The sequence below is a fragment of the Euprymna scolopes genome, chromosome 39, assembly GCF_053919585.1.
Source record: "Euprymna scolopes isolate OS-2025 chromosome 39, ASM5391958v1, whole genome shotgun sequence".
NCBI classification, from domain to species: Eukaryota; Metazoa; Mollusca; class Cephalopoda; order Sepiida; family Sepiolidae; genus Euprymna; species Euprymna scolopes.
The window spans coordinates 72,484,684-72,506,855 of NC_136520.1; the positions used below are offsets into that span (position 1 = coordinate 72,484,684).

At 28.8% G+C, this 22,172-nt stretch overlaps 1 protein-coding gene and 1 pseudogene across 1 annotated transcript in view; one reads left to right on the forward strand and one right to left on the reverse strand.

Annotated features, from left to right (window-relative positions):
* LOC145263864 (polycystin-1-like protein 1) overlaps positions 1-22,172 on the reverse strand; it is an 842,774-nt gene that overhangs the window by 434,201 nt on the left and 386,401 nt on the right. The gene's annotated exons all lie outside the window — the stretch shown is intronic.
* LOC145264075 (5S ribosomal RNA) lies at positions 2,999-3,115 on the forward strand (annotated as a pseudogene).

Sequence of the window (22,172 nt, forward strand, 5' to 3'; positions counted from 1 at the left end):
TCTGGAGTCGTCTCTTGGTTAATAAGGGAAGAGTCTAAGTTATTAAGAAATAAGGTAGATTAAAAAATAAAATGGAAAAGATTAATTTTGGAGGGATAGAGAGAGAGACAAAGAGAGAAAGAAAGAGAAAGAAAGAAAAGGAAAGAGAGAGACAATGAGAGAGATTCAACGTTTCTATCCACTGCACCACAGACCCCGAAGGTTCTATAGTTCCAGGTGAGAATTGTCTGAAGATAGCGGTTTCAATCCTACTCAAAGCCAGCTAGAGGCTTACTTGGCCAAAATGTGGTGAGACGACAACAACTATGGAAGGCAGTAATTGCTGAGGATACAGTTAGGAGATTCGGAGTTCCTATCCCGCCGCGGTTACCACCTGATGAAGGCCAGAGGAATAGTTGGCTGAAACGTCATGAAACAACAACTAAGAAAAGATGAGGATAATAGTCAGCAAAAAAACTAAATTAATAAATAATATGTCAAGCTTCAAAACCGATCTCGTTAGGATCTGTCGCGTTTGTCAAAAGTTTTAGCGAGACATACATACATACATTCATATATATATATATATATTCAAACAGACAGGTGAGATTTATATAATAGATTATCTTCATAATTGAAATGCAAACAAAATGAAGTTTACCAGATAGTTGAATAAGTAGAATGAAAAGTTCATTCTTCAAGTATAAATTAAAGATTCAAAAATGAATCTAATGCTAGGTTCACGGAGGAAAAAAGGGAAATTAGTTTTCATTGTGATAGCAAAATGAGTTCTCGCTGTGAATGTCTTAATTGGAGAAACCAGAGATTAAACCTCAGTCGAGCACCTTTTCATGAAACTAACTAACGACAGAGTAGAAAGAGACTAGCAAAAGAGAAAGGAACCATAAGGAATACAAGAGTTCATCGGTGACTAGATTTCCAGGAAATGACAGTGTTCTTAATGGCACCTCCTCAGATGTGGCAGTAATACTCCAATTTAGTATGTATCTGACTCTTATATAATTACAAAATTACAATAGGAGTAAGGCATTTTCTGGAGCGGGAAGCATTTTCCCACTGCCCTTAACAACAGATTGAATGCAAGTTTTTGGTTTCACAGAAACTCTCCGTCGGTTCAAGCAGAATACAGGATGGAACAATAAATTTGTCGCCCTAAAGAAAACAACACTACAGCTTTATTTTAAAACTTGTAGTGCAAAAATCAATTCAGGTAACTTGATTATGTAGTAGAGCTGACATCTATTAAATGTAGCCGCCTTCAACCTCAATTGCTGGCTCTATACGGGCCCAGAATTGCTAGCATGCCTTTTTCACAAGCACCAGCAGGAGCTCCACGAATACTCAGTGGATGGCAGCGATCAGGCTGGCTTTGATGTAGTTGGAGGTCAGGTTGGTGATATTCTTGACGTATGACCAAACAAAGTAATCCAGCAGGTTCAGGTCAGGGGAGGAGGGGGGCAGTGAGAGAAGGGTACAAAGTCGTAGCACTCCTTTTGTAGCCAAGCGTGGGTCTCTTTGGACTTGGTAAGTCCTGCTGCCACACCCAGGGTCTGACAGTGGCCACCTGATTGCACCAGGGGATCACCACACTCTTCAGCACATCCAGGTACACTTTGGTGTTGACTTTCAAACCGATTTCGAAGATGTGAGGTGGCATGATGTGGCCCTCACTTAAAACCACACCAAAGACCATAACTGTGGCTGGAAACTTTGTATTTTTTTATTTTTTATTTTTTTTTTTACACAGTGATCACCACTTATCAAGGTCCGGAAGCCACTCAGGGATAAGGGTTATTGCAAGTACATTACATTAGTGTGGAGATTTGATGAAGTGTTTACTTAAGGGGGCGGTTCATTAGGAATTTGTTAACGTTGGACTTGAACACATCCAAGTTGTAGTCCGGTGGGAAGCAGGCAAACGGAACAGAGTTCCACAGGCGTGCAGTTCTAAGAAAGAAGCTTTGTTCATGGAAATCACGTTTTGATTTAGGCACAGATAAAGAGTGGGGGAAATTTTTCACAGTGGATTCAGCTAGACGGGTGTTTTTCGTGAAAGATTGGCGAGGGGGAACCAGAGATTGGAGTTCAGACGAGCACCTGCCATGGAATCCATCAACTTGAGCACGTTCCTGTTCTTTGTGACAATCGAGGGATGCAATTTGAGGGTGCTGGCAATGGTCCTGTTGTTATAGAGAGCATGAGTTGTACAACGGTGCATCTCTGGTCTCGCTCGTTTAACATTGTGTCACTTTCAGACATGGTAGAAGGCTCCTATCTCTTGAGATTTATACACAACTAGCCAACTAGTAGATGGTCTGCAACAAGAAAAGAAAACTGGTTTCATCAGACGGAAATGGAATCAGTTCGTCTTTTCTAGGGTGACAATTTTATCGTTCCACTCGGTAAGAAAAGATAACCTACCTAAGATACAGACGGACTATTATCTGAAGAGCACTGAAGAGATAGTCTGACAAGAAACAAAATTCGTACAAAAGACAGGAAAACTTAGAAATTTTGATTTGATGCCAAGTTATGATTTCTCTTCTAAGCTGAGAGTAATGGTCGGAGAGAGCGGCAATTTCATGGATAAAAATGGTGGCAATCAGATAATGGACCATTTTAATAATTCTTATTGCCAAGTGTGAAGAAAATACTTAATGTTAGATGACCCCCATCTGTGGGAATGTGCCAGAAAAAGGTCATATTCCTATTAAAGTATCATCTTTTACTCAATTTATCGAGATGAATTTCTAAGAAGTTACGATTAACATCAGAACCAGCATCCAAATTCCTCAATAAGATGGAGTTAAGTATGATGGTATGATGGGTGATGAACATGGCAAGTTTTCAATAGAGCTTCTTAGTTTCACTTTTTGCCACACACACACACACACATTATATGTATAAGCCTGACGAATCCTAGAGTGGATGAAATGCGGAATATTCTGTGTAGCTTAATTGCCATATATTTTATAACTTACTATACATATATATATATATATATGGCATAATCGCGTTGAAACACCGGTTCTCATCATATCACCGAAGTTAAGCAATGTTGAGCTTGGTAAGTACCAGATGGGTGACCATTTGGGAATTCTAGGCGCTGTATGTACTCCCCGCTTATCTCGGCATTCGCTTCACTTGCTACTGATATTTAACGTCGACTCAGGAGAGGTGTGGTTGAAGATTGCGTACCTCCTGTCACAACAAAAATTTCATGCCCAGACACCCCTACATGGGTATCCATAGTCTATCAAAGACTGAAGGAGCCTATATATATATATATATATATATATATATATATAATGTGGGGGAGTTAAAGGAAGAGAATAAAGTCAATTCTTTTAAGATAATGCAAAGCTCAACAAATTGTTCTGGAGCTTATATAGAAATCAATAAAAAAAAAAAAAAAAAAAAAAAAGAAAAAGAAAATTACGATACTTTGTCTAGGAGCAGAGTATATATAGGAGTCAATAAAGAGAGAAAATGAAGGTATAACAACTATACAGTGATATATATATATATATATATTCAATAAGGGTATACATCAATTGAGGGTGTAGAGTAAGTGAGAACTCTTTATAACATAGTATTTCGAAGCCTAATGCTTCTCATCAGAAGAGGAGAGAAGATACTAGGTAACATAATAGGGATACGACGTAGTTCCCCCAACCAGCCTCAATATTTTATTTCGCTCCTAATGTAACTATTGCTAGATGTCGCATCCCTATTATCTTACCTGGAATCTTCTCTCCTCTTCTGATGAGAAGCATTAGGCTTCGAAATACCATGGTATAAAAAGTTCTTACTTACTCTACACCCCCAACTGATGTATACCCTTATTGAATAAATCTATTGCTATATAGTTTTATATTGTCATTTTCTTTTTTATTGATATATATATATATATATATATATATATATATATATATATATATGAGCAAACAGTTAATAAAACATGTTAAAAAACACTTTGAAAAAGAGTTAAAAACATATTTAATCTGAAAAGGAAACACTTGATAAGTGGATAGTCCTTAATCCACGGAGTTTCGAAGAAATACTTTCCTTCTCATCAGAGGGTAGGAATTAGCAAAATGCGGGATCGGATTTTGCATACAAAAGTATTTGATGAAACAACAAGTAAGTCAAAGATCTTACTTGATAACAAAAAAGTGAAGCAGAGGGAATATGGTGAAGAAAAAGGTGATTACACGTGAATGGATAGTCTGGTGAAAGATAAATAATCCAATGACGGTAAAATCCAAAAATATAACTTCAAGAAAGTTAATTGAATATATATATATATATATATATATATATATATATATATATATATATATATTTTTTTTTTTTTTTCAATTTCTTTCTAATCTTCCATTTTTCTTTTTGGCGTCGAGAGGTTCTGGGTCGCCTGATGAAGTCTCTTTGACTGAAACAGATGGCTATTTGTAGCGACCATATGTAACTGTTTACCCTCAAATAATAATAAAAAAAAAATATTTTGCTCTTTTTATTTAGCACTATCTAATGACCTCGTTGTCTTCATTAGTCCCGACTTTTGAACACCTCAAACCTATATATATATATATATAAAAATTGTTTTATATAAGCACTAGCGAGGGGTACCCGGCGTTGCCCGGGTGTTTTTCGGGGTATGTGAAAAAACCCCGAAAATGTGAAAAAAAAAACAGGTGCCCGTGGAAAAAAAAACGAAGCCTTCACGACGCGCAGTTGGAAAATAGTAAAGTGTTAAAAAAAAAAAACAGGTGCGCATTTTTGATTGACGTGACGGCGATAGGTATTCAGCAGTTACGATTTTGTGCGGGACAGTTTTGAATGAGGTGAATAAATCGGTTTGTTTGTTTTTAAAAACCCGCTCCCTGTTTATTAGAAGGAGCGAAAAGAAAGCTACTGTCTGATATGACAAAGTCGACATTGAACAAACGTTACTTAGCTCTCTTGAGACAATTGGCTTTCGGCCTGTGATTAGAGTTGAGTTTCGCTTTTTTTATACCGAAAACCGAATGTAACGTGTGCCGATGCGGGAAATGTCGAATAATTAACGTTTGAAAGTCAAAATTAAATAGACAGGCGAGCTCCGTGGATAACTCTGAGATATTACAATTTATAGATGATATAAAAAGTTTTAAGTTGTGAACCGAGCAAGCGCTTCTCTGAAAGAAGCCTTTTGTGAACGAGGAAAGGCGTACATACATACATACATTTTCGCTTTTATATATATAGATTAATAGATTAATATGTTGCTGCACATTTATGAATATGTTTCAGTCAGCCAATTACAAGTAACTAGAGACCTCTTTAGGCGATATTGCTTATACAAAAGTTTAGTCCATAAATAGATTACACACACTAAAGATCTGAATATACTGATTAAAATAAAAGTAGGCAAAACTTTATATTAAACAACAACGACAAAGGTAACACATATGAACAGAAATCTACGTAATCCTGAACAAATTCCACGCATGTATAGAATGTGTTGAGTTGAGGCAAGCTTTTAAAAACCAACATTTTGATGTCAAATTTTACCATTTTTTTTTTGAATGCTATCTATTTTGTATCTTTTTTTTTTTTGAGGAAAATGATTAAGTATCATAAGCAGCTTTTGTTTTTTTTAAATAATTTTAAGAATTATAAGAAGCTTTCTTTTTTTTTAAAATGATTTTAAGAATCATAAGCAACTTTTTATTTTTTTTAAATGATTTTAAGAATCATAAACAGCTTATTTTATTTTATTTTTTAAAATGATTTTAAGAATCATAAGCAGCTTTTTATTTTTTTTAAATGATTTTAAGAATCATAAACAGCTTATTTTATTTTATTTTTTAAAATGATTTTAAGAATCATAAGCAGCTTTTTATTTTTTTAAATGATTTTAAGAATCATAAGCAACTTTTTATTTTTTTTAAATGATTTTAAGAATCATAAGCAACTTTTTATTTTTTTTAAATGATTTTAAGAATCATAAGCAGCGTTTTTTTTTGTTTTTTTTTAAATAATTTTAAGAATCATAAACAGCTTTTTTTTGTTTTTTTTTAAAATGATTTTAAGAATCATAAGCAACTTTTTATTTTTTTTAAATGATTTTAAGAATCATAAACAGCTTATTTTATTTTATTTTTTAAAATGATTTTAAGAATCATAAGCAACTTTTTATTTTTTTTAAATGATTTTAAGAATCATAAACAGCTTATTTTATTTTATTTTTTAAAATGATTTTAAGAATCATAAGCAGCTTTTTATTTTTTTTAAATGATTTTAAGAATCATAAACAGCTTATTTTATTTTATTTTTTAAAATGATTTTAAGAATCATAAGCAGCTTTTTATTTTTTTAAATGATTTTAAGAATCATAAGCAACTTTTTATTTTTTTTAAATGATTTTAAGAATCATAAGCAGCGTTTTTTTTTGTTTTTTTTTAATTTTAAGAATCATAAACAGCTTTTTTTTGTTTTTTTTAAAATGATTTTAAGAATCATAAGCAACTTTTTATTTTTTTTAAATGATTTTAAGAATCATAAACAGCTTATTTTATTTTTTAAAATGATTTTAAGAATCATAAGCAACTTTTTATTTTTTAAAATGATTTTAAGAATCATAAGCAACTTTTTATTTTTTTTAAATGATTTTAAGAATCATAAACAGCTTTTTTATTTTATTTTTTAAAATGATTTTAAGAATCATAAGCAACTTTTTATTTTTTTTAAATGATTTTAAGAATCATAAACAGCTTATTTTATTTTATTTTTTAAAATGATTTTAAGAATCATAAACAGCTTATTTTATTTTATTTTTTAAAATGATTTTAAGAATCATAAGCAGCTTTTTATTTTTTTTTAATGATTTTAAGAATCATAAACAGCTTATTTTATTTTATTTTTTAAAATGATTTTAAGAATCATAAGCAACTTTTTATTTTTTTAAAATGATTTTAAGAATCATAAGCAGCGTTTTTTTTTGTTTTTTTTAAAATAATTTTAAGAATCATAAACAGCTTTTTTTTGTTTTTTTTTAAAATGATTTTAAGAATCATAAGCAACTTTTTATTTTTTTTAAATGATTTTAAGAATCATAAGCAACTTTTTATTTTTTTTAAATGATTTTAAGAATCATAAACAGCTTATTTTATTTTATTTTTTAAAATGATTTTAAGAATCATAAGCAACTTTTTATTTTTTAAAATGATTTTAAGAATCATAAGCAACTTTTTATTTTTTTTAAATGATTTTAAGAATCATAAGCAGCGTTTTTTTTGTTTTTTTAAAAATAATTTTAAGAATCATAAACAGCTTTTTTTTGTTTTTTTTAAAATGATTTTAAGAATCATAAGCAACTTTTTATTTTTTTTAAATGATTTTAAGAATCATAAGCAACTTTTTATTTTTTTTAAATGATTTTAAGAATCATAAACAGCTTTTTTATTTTATTTTTTAAAATGATTTTAAGAATCATAAGCAACTTTTTATTTTTTTTAAATGATTTTAAGAATCATAAACAGCTTATTTTATTTTATTTTTTTAAATGATTTTAAGAATCATAAGCAGCTTTTTATTTTTTTTAAATGATTTTAAGAATCATAAACAGCTTATTTTATTTTATTTTTTAAAATGATTTTAAGAATCATAAGCAACTTTTTATTTTTTTAAATGATTTTAAGAATCATAAGCAACTTTTTATTTTTTTTAAATGATTTTAAGAATCATAAGCAGCGTTTTTTTTTGTTTTTTTTTAAATAATTTTAAGAATCATAAACAGCTTTTTTTTGTTTTTTTTTAAAATGATTTTAAGAATCATAAGCAACTTTTTATTTTTTTTAAATGATTTTAAGAATCATAAGCAACTTTTTATTTTTTTAAATGATTTTAAGAATCATAAGCAACTTTTTATTTTTTAAAATGATTTTAAGAATCATAAGCAACTTTTTATTTTTTTTAAATGATTTTAAGAATCATAAGCAGCGTTTTTTTGTTTTTTTTAAAATAATTTTAAGAATCATAAACAGCTTTTTTTTGTTTTTTTTTTAAAATGATTTTAAGAATCATAAGCAACTTTTTATTTTTTTTAAATGATTTTAAGAATCATAAGCAACTTTTTATTTTTTTTAAATGATTTTAAGAATCATAAACAGCTTTTTTATTTTATTTTTTAAAATGATTTTAAGAATCATAAGCAACTTTTTATTTTTTTTAAATGATTTTAAGAATCATAAACAGCTTATTTTATTTTATTTTTTAAAATGATTTCAAGAATCATAAGCAGCTTTTTATTTTTTTAAATGATTTTAAGAATCATAAGCAACTTTGTATTTTTTTTAAATGATTTTAAGAATCATAAACAGCTTTTTTTATTTTATTTTTTAAAATGATTTTAAGAATCATAAGCAACTTTTTATTTTTTTTAAATGATTTTAAGAATCATAAACAGCTTATTTTATTTTATTTTTTAAAATGATTTTAAGAATCATAAGCAGCTTTTTATTTTTTTAAATGATTTTAAGAATCATAAGCAACTTTTTATTTTTTTTAAATGATTTTAAGAATCATAAGCAGCGTTTTTTTTGTTTTTTTTTAAATAATTTTAAGAATCATAAACAGCTTTTTTTTGTTTTTTTTTAAAATGATTTTAAGAATCATAAGCAACTTTTTATTTTTTTAAATGATTTTAAGAATCATAAACAGCTTTTTTTATTTTATTTTTTAAAATGATTTTAAGAATCATAAGCAGCTTTTTATTTTTTTTAAATGATTTTAAGAATCATAAGCAGCTTTTTTTATTTTATTTTTTAAAATGATTTTAAGAATCATAAGCAGCTTTTTATTTTTTTTAAATGATTTTAAGAATCATAAACAGCTTATTTTATTTTATTTTTTAAAATGATTTTAAGAATCATAAGCAGCTTTTTATTTTTTTTAAATGATTTTAAGAATCATAAACAGCTTATTTTATTTTATTTTTTAAAATGATTTTAAGAATCATAAGCAGCTTTTTATTTTTTTTAAATGATTTTAGAATCATAAACAGCTTATTTTATTTTATTTTTTAAAATGATTTTAAGAATCATAAGCAGCTTTTTATTTTTTTTAAATGATTTTAAGAATCATAAACAGCTTTTTTTATTTTATTTTTTAAAATGATTTTAAGAATCATAAGCAGCTTTTTTTTAATGATTTTAAGAATAATAAGCAGCTTTCATTTTTTTAAAAAATAATTTTAAGAATCATAAGCAGCTTTTTTTTTAAAATGATTTTAAGAATCATAAACAGTTTTTTTTATTTTATTTTTTAAAATGATTTTAAGAATCATAAGCATCTTTTTATTTTTTTAAAATGATTTTAAGAATCATAAACAGCTTTTTTATTTTATTTTTGAAAATGATTTTAAGAATCATAAGCAACTTTTTATTTTTTTAAAATGATTTTAAGAATCATAAACAGCTTATTTTATTTTATTTTTTAAAATGATTTTAAGAATCATAAACAGCTTATTTTATTTTATTTTTTAAAATGATTTTAAGAATCATAAGCAGCTTTTTATTTTTTTTAAATGATTTTAAGAATCATAAACAGCTTATTTTATTTTATTTTTTAAAATGATTTTAAGAATCATAAGCAACTTTTTATTTTTTTAAATGATTTAAAGAATCATAAACAGCTTATTTTATTTTATTTTTTAAAATGATTTTAAGAATCATAAGCAGCTTTTTATTTTTTTTAAATGATTTTAAGAATCATAAACAGCTTATTTTATTTTATTTTTTAAAATGATTTTAAGAATCATAAGCAACTTTTTATTTTTTTTAAATGATTTTAAGAATCATAAACAGCTTATTTTATTTTATTTTTTAAAATGATTTTAAGAATCATAAACAGCTTATTTTATTTTATTTTTTAAAATGATTTTAAGAATCATAAGCAGCTTTTTATTTTTTTTAAATGATTTTAAGAATCATAAACAGCTTATTTTCTTTTATTTTTTAAAATGATTTTAAGAATCATAAACAGTTTATTTTATTTGATTTTTTAAAATGATTTTAAGAATCATAAGCAGCTTTTTATTTTTTTTTAAATGATTTTAAGAATCATAAACAGCTTATTTTATTTTATTTTTTAAAATGATTTTAAGAATCATAAACAGCTTATTTTATTTGATTTTTTAAAATGATTTTAAGAATCATAAGCAGCTTTTTATTTTTTTTAAATGATTTTAAGAATCATAAACAGCTTTTTTTTATTTGATTTTTTAAAATGATTTTAAGAATCATAAACAGCTTTTTTTTATTTGATTTTTTAAAATGATTTTAAGAATCATAAACAGCTTATTTTTATTTGATTTTTTAAAATGATTTTAAGAATCATAAACAGCTTTTTTTTATTTGATTTTTTAAAATGATTTTAAGAATCATAAACAGCTTTTTTATTTGATTTTTTAAAATGATTTTAAGAATCATAAACAGCTTTTTTTTATTTGATTTTTTAAAATGATTTTAAGAATCATAAACAGCTTTTTTTTATTTGATTTTTTAAAATGATTTTAAGAATCATAAACAGCTTTTTTTTATTTGATTTTTTAAAATGATTTTAAGAATCATAAACGTTTTTTTTTTATTTGATTTTTTAAAATGATTTTAAGAATCATAAACAGCTTTTTTTTATTTGATTTTTTAAAATGATTTTAAGAATCATAAACAGCTTATTTTATTTGATTTTTTAAAATGATTTTAAGAATCATAAGCAGCTTTTTATTTTTTTTAAATGATTTTAAGAATCATAAACAGCTTATTTTATTTTATTTTTTAAAATGATTTTAAGAATCATAAGCAACTTTTTATTTTTTTTAAATGATTTTAAGAATCATAAACAGCTTATTTTATTTTATTTTTTAAAATGATTTTAAGAATCATAAGCAGCTTTTTATTTTTTTTAAATGATTTTAAGAATCATAAGCAGCTTTTTATTTTTTTTAAATGATTTTAAGAATCATAAACAGCTTTTTTTATTTGATTTTTTAAAATGATTTTAAGAATCATAAACAGCTTTTTTTATTTGATTTTTTAAAATGATTTTAAGAATCATAAACAGCTTTTTTTTATTTGATTTTTTAAAATGATTTTAAGAATCATAAACAGCTTATTTTATTGAATTTTTTAAAATGATTTTAAGAATCATAAGCAGCTTTTTATTTTTTTAAAATGATTTTAAGAATCATAAACAGCTTATTTTATTTTATTTTTTAAAATGATTTTAAGAATCATAAACAACTTTTTATTTTTTTTAAATGATTTTAAGAATCATAAACAGCTTATTTTATTTGATTTTTTAAAATGATTTTAAGAATCATAAGCAACTTTTTATTTTTTTAAAATGATTTTAAGAATCATAAGCAACTTTTTATTTTTTTAAAATAATTTTAAGAATCATAAACAGCTTTTTTTATTTTATTTTTTAAAATGATTTTAAGAATCATAAGCAGCTTTTTATTTTTTTAAAATGATTTTAAGAATCATAAACAGCTTTTTTTTATTTGATTTTTTAAAATGATTTTAAGAATCATAAGCAGCTTTTTATTTTTTTAAAATGATTTTAACCATAAACAGCTTTTTTTATTTTATTTTTTAAAATGATTTTAAGAATCATAAGCAGCTTTTTATTTTTTTAAAATGATTTTAAGAATCATAAACAGCTTTTTTTTATTTGATTTTTTAAAATGATTTTAAGAATCATAAGCAGCTTTTTATTTTTTTAAAATGATTTTAACCATAAACAGCTTTTTTTATTTTATTTTTTAAAATGATTTTAAGAATCATAAGCAGCTTTTTATTTTTTTAAATGATTTTAAGAATCATAAGCAGCTTTTTTTTTTAATGATTTTAAGAATCATAAGCAGCTTTCATTTTTTTTAAAAATAATTTTAAGAATCATAAGCAGCTTTTTTGATTTTTATTTTTTTAAAAAATAAAACAAATGTAAATCTTGACCTTATCTGCTTGAAGGGGAAGGAAACCATTGCATAACAATCTATATATCAATACGATAGCGTGTGTTCTATTGTGTGTCACACTTACATCCAGCTCGTTTAATTATTGTGTTCTTCTATTTCTTGTCATAAATAATTTTACAAAGAATTCTTCATAAGTTTTGGTTTCGACCATAGCTGATGGCACTTAAATCATCTCTTTTTTTTTTTTTTATAAATAATTTTATCAAGAATTCTTCATCAGCTTTGGTTTAGGTTATGGCTGAAGGAGCTCAAGTTTATATATAAGTTATAAAATATATATGGCAATTAAGATACACAGAATATTCTGCGTTTCATCCATGCTAGGATTCATCAGGCTTATGAATCCTACGTATTGAGCACTGTTGAAGTAAATACTTAAAGTTTACACATAAATTTATACTTTCGTATATTAATTTATGTGATTAAATTAAGTAATCATATATATATATATATATATATATATATATATGATGATTGCAACGTTTTGTCAGACGAGTGCCACTCCCTCAGACACTTAAAGTCCATGAGCCCAAAAATGACTTCCATCGCCACAAGACTATTTTTATAGACAAATGCCTGAGGGAGTATCTATACACAGATGATGTTACAGAGTTTTAGCTTTGCACGACAGCTAAGTCTCTCTCTGTTCAAAATGTTGAGATCCAGCAACAAACAAGAGCAAGATAGCCAGCAACAAGTTAAACTACAGACCAGCTTAATGCGGGTACTGGTCTCCCGCTTTATGGTTTTTTAAATCAGAGATTTGCTTCTCCTAGAAAGGTTGCCTTCACCACGACTTATGGGAGCCCTCTCCACCCCAACGCACACATACATACAAACACACACACGGTGCTAGTTGGCCGTTGACCTCGAAAAAGGGTTCATTCTATATATATATATATATATATATAAAAACATACACATTTTTTTCAGAAGTTTTTATTTCGGTTCAAGCTAATGCACCCAAGTCACAGGGATATATATTTTTTATTTTTGAAATCGCAACTTTATAATATGTAAAAATCCATAGAACATTAACTCTATAATAATAATATATACGAAATCTGCATAAATTAAAATATCATATTTAAGCGTATTTTACAAACGGGCTATGCCAGATTTCCCTGCTAGTAAAACAGTAATAAAATATACAAAACTAGATGTGCAGCAAATATAATAAAATAACAAATGTACAGATATTTTTTTGAAAATAAAGGTTCTCACAGATAATTATTTAAAAACGTTTTTTTCAAAGAAACTAAATTGTACTAACCTAAGAAATATGCTCATGAATGTGCAGCAACACAATGCTTATGCAAAACAAATAATATATATATATAAATCAATAAAAAAGAAAATGACGATATAAAACTATATAGTAATGTATATCAATTGTCTTTCTTTTAATGTCACCAAAGCGACTACGATTCAACTTTTCCAGAGAGTTCTGTAAAACTATAACTTGGCATTGGGGTTAAAAACTTATCGAAAGGTATATTTAAATTCCTAAATGACTATTGACTTCCATTACATCCCAGCCAACGAATACAAATTAAACTGCATAGAAATATTAATTAGCAAACAATTTGAAAAGAAAAAAAACAAAACAGAACAAAAACAATTTAAAAAAAAAACCAATTTGAAAAAAAAAAAAAAAATTTGAAAAAAAAAAAATTTTTTAAATTCTTTTTTCAAGAAAAAAACAAAACAGAACAAAAACAATTTGAAAAAAAAAAACAATTTGAAAAACAAACAAAAAAACAATTTGAAAAAAAAAACAATTTGAAAAAAAAAAACAATTTGAAAAAAAAAAAACAATTTGAAAACAAAAAAAACAATTTGAAAACAAAAAAAACAATTTGAAAACAAAAACAAAAAAAAACAATTTGAAAACAAAAAACAAAAAAAAACAATTTGAAAACAAAAAACAAAAAAAAAACAATTTGAAAACAAAAAACAAAAAAAAAACAATTTGAAAACAAAAAAAACAATTTGAAAACAAAAAAAAACAATTTGAAAACAAAAAAACAATTTGAAAACAAAAAACAAAAAAAAAACAATTTGGAAAATTTTTTTTTTTTACAAGGCAGTCACCATTTATTAGAGGCCATTCGAGGATAAGGGTTAATGAACGTAAAATGGTAGTTTAGAAATCGGTAATGGTGTAGATTGGGTAGAATTTGGATCAATTAAGGGAACGTTTCAACAAGAATTTGTTTACATTGGACTTGAAGTAATTGTCCGGGAAGTAGGCCAGTAGAGCAGTTCTAGGAAAGAAGCTTTGTTGCTGAAATCTGCATTTAAATTTAAGTGCAAATAGGAAGAGGGAGAAATTGTTGATAGTGGTTTATTATTGTTTTTTTGTAAAAGTTTAGCAAGTGGGGGGGCATAGATTGGAGCACAAACGAGCACTTGCCATGAAAGTAACGATGGAGCAGAGACAGGCTCATAACGTTCTTTCCGTGGAAAAAAAAAGGTTGCAGGGAAGAGAGCAGATAAAAGAATAGCCGAAATAATATCTTCAAGAAACGAAATGAAAAAACAAAACAAAAAAAAACATACTAAAATTTAAAAACCAAACACAATCACATACGAAAAATAGTCAAATTCTACAAAAACATTTTCACAAAAAATGAAATATTGAATTGTCTCTGTAAAAACAAACAAAAAAAATAAATAAAAAATAATGCTTGACCTCGGATGACCTTATAATGATTGAAAAGTCGTTTAAACACAAACGAACTTTCTAAGAACAGACCACCCTCCCCTAGTCTGGTTCTTTGTTACCTGGAAAAGTAATAAAGATCTTTCTCCAACTCTGGTGATGCATTTCTGGCGGCACTATTGATCGATGATCTGTAACAGCTGGCCAAGAATTCAACGAACTAAATTACATTAAAGTAAACAGCAAACGTATGCATATTCCCTTTTAAGCTGACACATGCCAGCACCAGCAACATTAACCATAGATATGAGGTGCCTTCAATAAGTTTCCAGACTTTTTTCATATGGCCACCTTTATTGATAGTAAACATATGAAACTCTAGTCTCCTTCGAAGTAATCTCCTCCAGCTGCAATGCACTTATTGCACCGTTCCAACAACTTCTGGAAGGCTCCATGGAAGTTCTCTTGCGTGACCATGTCAATGACCATCATCACAGCCTCTTTCATCTACTTAATTGTCTCATAACGACAACCTATAAGGATTTTCTTGAAGTTAGGAAATAACTAAAAGTCACAGGGAGCAAAATCTGGACAATAGAGAGGGTGAGGAACTTTCTTGATGTTCATCTTGGTCAAATTGTGCAAATCTTTCACATCGTCAGTTCCCTGTGAATAATTGTGTGTACAGTTCCCACACTGACATGAAACTTTGCACTTATTGTCTCTATAAACACACAACGTTCCCTATCGATGAAATTCTTTATTTGACGAATCAACTCTGGTGTTCTGACTTCCTTACTCCTCCCACACCTCTCCTCATTCGTCACAGACTCCCTGCCTTACTTGAATCTCTTATGCCACTCAAAAACTGATGCCCAATTCATGCAAGATGATCCAAAACCAGTCTGAAGCATTTCAAACGTTTCTGTGGCATTTTTTCAAAGTTTAAAACAGAATTTTATTGCATAATAGGAAAAAAATTGTCCTCACGTCTTTGCATTTGTGAAATTCACCAGCTGTGACAATGAGGCTTTAGTAGGGAGTATTCCAATTCCTGCTGTAGCTTTTCATTTGAACCTGGAATCATAAAAATTGGTCAGTCGTCTCATAAGATGTCTAGCAATAACATACTGAATTTTCAAGAGTCTACGACAATTTTAAACGCCTGTACAGAAAATGTCTGGAAACTTATTGAAGGCACCTCGTATGTTGAGCTGATTTTCTCCAAAAGAGAAAGTATCAAGACGTTCTACATACAGTGCCTAGTATTCCCAAATCGTCACCCATCTGGTACTGACCAGACTTAACATTGCTTAACTTCGATGATCTTTGATTATGCCATACAAACCTATACCCAATAATATGAGAACTAGTTACTTTCAGTTTTCATACTTTTTTTTTTCAGATTTTGAAATGAAAAGCACAAAATCTTAAAATATTTTGCAATTAACTGAATTTTTTAAATTTATTATACTAGAAAGATATTCGTTTTGAGACGGGTCAAATGGATTCCATGAATAAAACAAGTTTCTGAATTTTTGAGATATGGATTTATTGTTCATTTATTTGGATTCTTCGGACTTCTGTTCATCTTAAGTGTTATTTGCACGCCATTTCGCTCAATGTAATCTCTGACCTTCTCCAGGCGTATCTCTTGTCAAACCTGACAATCTTTCTGTCAAACTCGGGAATCTACACAGAATTTCAAACAGCAAAACCTTTATTTAATCACAGTTTTCTTCCATCAGTCATGACTGGATAGAAGTCTAAATTAATTCGCAACTGTATTTTGAGTGTCGCCCACACTGAGTATAACAGAGAACGTATGAGCGCGTGGCAAACTATCAGCAGGAGCTGTAAGACAGCTGGCTTGCAAGAATATTAGCAGCAGTAGCCGAAAAAAAAAAAAAAAAAAAAGAAAAAAAGAAAAAAAAGCACATATGTAAATTAGGAAGTGCACGTGAACTGGCACAACAAAAAGAAAAAAAGGACACCTTGTGGTGAGGGAAGAAAAAGGTGCCGTCAAAAAAGATGGACGTGTAAAGTCAAAGACGATAAATGACTACGGCCAGCATGTAGTGGATCAGAAAGAAATAAACGTATGCCAGCGGAGATAGACATGTAGCCCCACAGTGGCAGAGAGAGACTCTTTAAGCTAGTGTCGAGACAGAGAGAAAGAAAAATGGTAATAAACGACTTGTATTAAAAATGAAAGAAAAGGCGAGTCAAATTTATTTATTTTTTTATTGTTCCTTTTTGACGGTGCTGGACGGCATAGAAGTTCAACAGAGGTTTGAACTGTAACCAACACAGTTCGAGGGTAAAGGTCACGTTACATGAGGATTAAACTTTCAACCTTCAGAAGAATGTAACTTATAATTAAATTTGACCACTATGTCACATGTCCTTGGGGACGAACAGAACAGTTTTCCATCGCTTTTATGCCTTCATACAAAGATTAAAATTGAGATGAATATGACTAAACTTTATGCCTGAATCCTTATTGATTTAGATTCTAGAAAATAGAGGAACTGAAATTCAGATAATCTTGAAATAATTGGTGTCTAATGACGATGGATCAAATTTAATGTAAATCTGAAATATTTACATTTTCAAACAAGAAGTTGTGTCCATATTATATCCCTACAAACCTCTTAAAATACTCCAAAAAACTTGAGGAAAAGTTATTAATTGGTGTCTAAAGGCAATCATTAAATTTCACAAGATTGACCCACATAGGAATCGGTTGCAATATTTTTAATATAATGAGGATAATAAAAATGAAGTAAAAAAAAACAAAAAAAAAAAAATGAAAAGAAGCTGAGAAACGTGCATGCAAGTATTATGTTTTTTTTTCTAAACAAATCACTTCTTGTAAGAAAAAAAAAAAAAATACTCGAGCTGAGATCGAAACCAAAACCTAAAGACAGTGAGTCAAGCACGATGACAATTTCAACTTGCCACGATCTTTTAAAACATGAGGAAGCTGTCATGTGAATGATTTGCGCATGCACAGTAGTGAAACAGTTGACAAACAGATAAAAATCCGATGACCCTCCTCCTTTCAATTTTGATCTTTTACCAGCACTTTTATCCGATTAAAAAGTTTCCCACATGTTTGAATATGCTATATACCAAATTTCAAGTCTGTAGATCAAATATTCGTTAAGTATGTAGGCCGAGAGTTGTCCTCTCTCACACACACACACATTCTCACTTTATATATATATATGTATGTATTACAGGGATTTTTTTTTAGAGCTAAAATTGAATTAAATCATAAAAAAATATTTATCATACAAATACGTGTTTTATTTCAAAGATTAATTTTTGGGATTTATAATTTTAATACAATTTCAAGTATACAGCCCCAGGATTCACACATATACAGCATAATCTAGAGGTTCAATTTTCACAAACTCTATGCATTAAATTAGGCTGTATTTCGACAATAACATGTCAAACGTTGTCTTCCTAGTGGTCTATTGTGTCTGATTTATCATAGGACTTTACTTATCCTCAAGAAAATAATCTAATCGGGTTAAATCACACAAACAAGGTGGCTAGGTGACAGTTCCATTTTGTTTCTTAAATGTTTCTCTTTGCTGCTCAAGTGTCAGTCTCTTCATGATAAATTACCAAACCAAGCTGAACACCAAATAACCGATAGATGCCAAATCTTCAATTAAATAAAAAGTATATATAAAGAATCACATTGGCACACTGGTTCTTATTAGATCACCAAAGTTAAGCAATGATGAGACTGGCGAATCCCAGATGGGTGACCATTTGGGAATGTTAAGTGATGCATGTGCTATGCCAGGACTTAGAAATTTTTATATGGAGGTGCGTTTGAAAACCACCGGGAGAGATGTATCATTAATCGTCATTAAGACATCTAGGAGAAAGAAAACTCTGATATAAAACCTGAGGTCGATTATCTGCCCTGTCCGCGGCATTTAGTTGCACTGACTGAAACTAGCAGTTGCACTGACTGAGATTAATAGTTGCACTGACTGAGACTAGCAGTTGCACTGACTGAGACTAGCAGTTGTTCCAAAATGTGAATGATTTTACACAAACATTATTTTCCCCATAATAGATTGGTTGTTGCCATGTTCATTTTATTTTTAAATTTTATCTGCGTGGATTTCCGACAACTTGATTGTTGTGTGAACCTGATATGTTGAAATTGACGGGAAAGCCTATTATATATATATATATATACACACACACACAGTAGCGGGGCATGGGGAAATTCCACAGGGCACTCATTCATATGTAATATTTTGATGTTGGCATTCTGTAGATCTTCAGTGTAAATGGAGATGCTCTGATATAATTGTAGCTTTTTTGTTAAAACTGCAAAAAGTATTTATCTAAGCTAGCACGAACGCCCGGCAAAGCCCGGTCGTAAAGTATGCTTAAATATGATATTTTAATTCTTGCAGATTTCGTATATATTATTATAGAGTTAATGTCCTATCGATTATTACATATTATAAAGTTACGATTTCAAAAATAAAAAAAACATATCCATATGACTTGAGTGCATTAGCTTGAATCGAAACCGAGATAAAAACATGAAAAATAAAATATGTATATACCTATATATAACTTGAGTTCCTTCAGCCATAATCAAAAACGAAACCAAAACTTATGAAGAATTCTTGATGAAATTATTTATAAAAAAAAATAGATGACTTAAGTGCCATCAGCTGAAGCAGAAACCAAAACCTATGAAGAATTCTTGGTAAAATTATGTATGACAAGACGTGGAAGTACATAACACTTAAACAACCCGGATGTAAGTGTGACACAGAAAATACATATGCTATCGTATTAATATATATATATATATATATATATATATATATATATATTTTTTGAAAAAACCACAATAACAAATCTAAATTTATAAGCGATAAAAATAAACAGTAAAGTCATCTAGGGTTCGTGGCCTAACGGTTAAGGCACCGGACTGTGGTAAACATGGTCTGACGTTCGATCCCTAGAAACAGTTGAGCTACGCTGATAAGGTAGTTACCTCGAAACACGATTGTATGTAGATTACTGTTTTAAAAATAATAAATGAATAAAAATGTTATATACGTCCAAACAAATTAAAGGGTGACTTTCTAAGTAAATAAAAAAAGAAAAATGAGCTTCGAGGCGGAGCCAGTATTAACCGTATTTATCGTTTGAAAATACAACAACATATATATATATATATATATATACACACACACACACACACACAATCATGTTGACACACTGGTCCTCACCAGATCACCGAAGTTAAGCAATGGTGAGCCTGGCCAGTACCAGATGGGTGAATGTTTTGGAAACGCTAGGCACTGGATGTGCCACGCTTAGTCATAGAAATTTCCACAATGGTATCTGGGGGCGCTTTTAACTAATGTGTGGAGATACACCCCCAAATTAAAACAGAAAGCAACTGGAAACTACTGTTTTTACTTGTCTTCCCGATGGCTACCATGGATCTAGCATTTGGAGAGCCGTGGTCGCCGACACTGTTAAAAAGCAGGCCGACTGCATGCATGCATGCGTATACACACACACTGGAAGGATCTGTATCCTAACGTTGCCCAGGTGGAACATAAACAAATGATAAAAAAAAAAATGGCAAAAAAGAAAAGTTTATTGTAAGAAAAGATAATTAAGTGCAGAAACCATATTTAATGTCTTAAGACACATTTTTACTGCCCTCCTCCCCACATACACCCCGCAAGGTTAAAATTAAACAAAGTTTGGACTTAGGTTAGGGTAGAAAGAAAAAGTTTGTTTCACAAGGGAGTGGTGCGTATTTACCCAGGGTTTGTGGAATGGGCGAAAGTTAATATATTAGATTGCAAAATGACCGTGTTTGTCGTGTTTGAGGTGGAGGGTGATAACATACATATGAACAGCATATCATTATCATTGTACCTCACGAGGAGTACTTACATAGGTAATCATCAGACATTGCTTACCAACAATAATCAGTGGTGTTTGTTGGAGTATGAGTGATAACAAATTCCCCCAGATTCCCAGCACTCTCCACCTCTTCCGGCAACCTTTGCAAATGAATTTGCATCATCGCAACAGCTGTTTACCATTGCCTACTTGATGGCAATGATAATTGGTCATCTTGGAATTTGGGTGGACATAAGCTTCCTCAAGGTTCCACTCCTCTTTGCACTCGCCTCGTGGAGGTCTGGTTAGTAATTTCTCTTAGTCTTTCCATCCTCCTCAACCGTTCTTGACTATTTGGTATGGTGTTAGTCGATGCTGACACAACATGATTTTTTTTTTTGAGAGGGGGAAATCCATGACAAATAACACTTCCTTCAAACTTCTCGGCCTAACATTTGTGGGCAATATGAACTGGAACAAATACATTGAGGATATTGCGAATGCTGCTGCAAAGAACGTGGGTTCCCTCTTTCGAGCTAAAAGGCTACTCACATCATAAAGTATCTTGTACCTCTACAAGGTCACCATTCACCCATGCGTGGAATATTGTTGCCGCATCTGGGCTGATGCATCTGTTACTAGTCTTTCCCTCTTGGATAGGTTGCAATAAAGAGTTTTCAATCTAATACGTCACACTTTGTCAACTAAGCTCAAACCCCTGTCCCATCACTGCAATGTTGTATCTCTGTGCCTGTTTTACAAATATTTTAATGGAATATGCTCTGATGAACTTGTGGCACTTGTGCCCCCTCAACATACACATCTCAGACAAACCTGCTTAGCAATAAACCTTCACTATTGAGATCCCTAAATACCAAAAAGCTTTCTACTGTAATAGTTTCTTACCTCGAACAGCTAACTTTTGGAATTCCTTTCCTGCTACTTGATTCCCTGTCTGTACTGATATGAGGAAGTTTAAATGTAATATAAACCAACATCTTGTTAATCTTTCCTAGGCATGGTCCCAAATAGTAGCCCCTTACATCTAAGTGGCGATATACCTTGTTAGGGATGAACAGGGATACAAAAAAACAAAAAGTAGTGAACTTATTATTATTATTATTATTATTATTACTACTATTAGTATTACTACTATTACTATTATTATTATTACTGTTATTATTACTATATTTACTATTATTATGACTATTACTATTATTACTACTATTATTATTATTATTATTATTATCATTACTATTATTATCATTACTATCATTATTATTACTATCATTATTATTACTATTATTACTATTATTATTACTACTATTATTATTATCATTATCATTACTATTATTATTATTACTATTATTATCATGACTATTATTAATATTACTATTATTACTATTACTATTATTACTATTATTATTACTACTATTATTATTATTATCATTATCATTACTATTATTATCATGACTATTATTACTATTATTATTATTACTATTATTATCATTACTATTATTATCATTACTATTATTACTATTATTATTATTACTATTATTATCATTACTA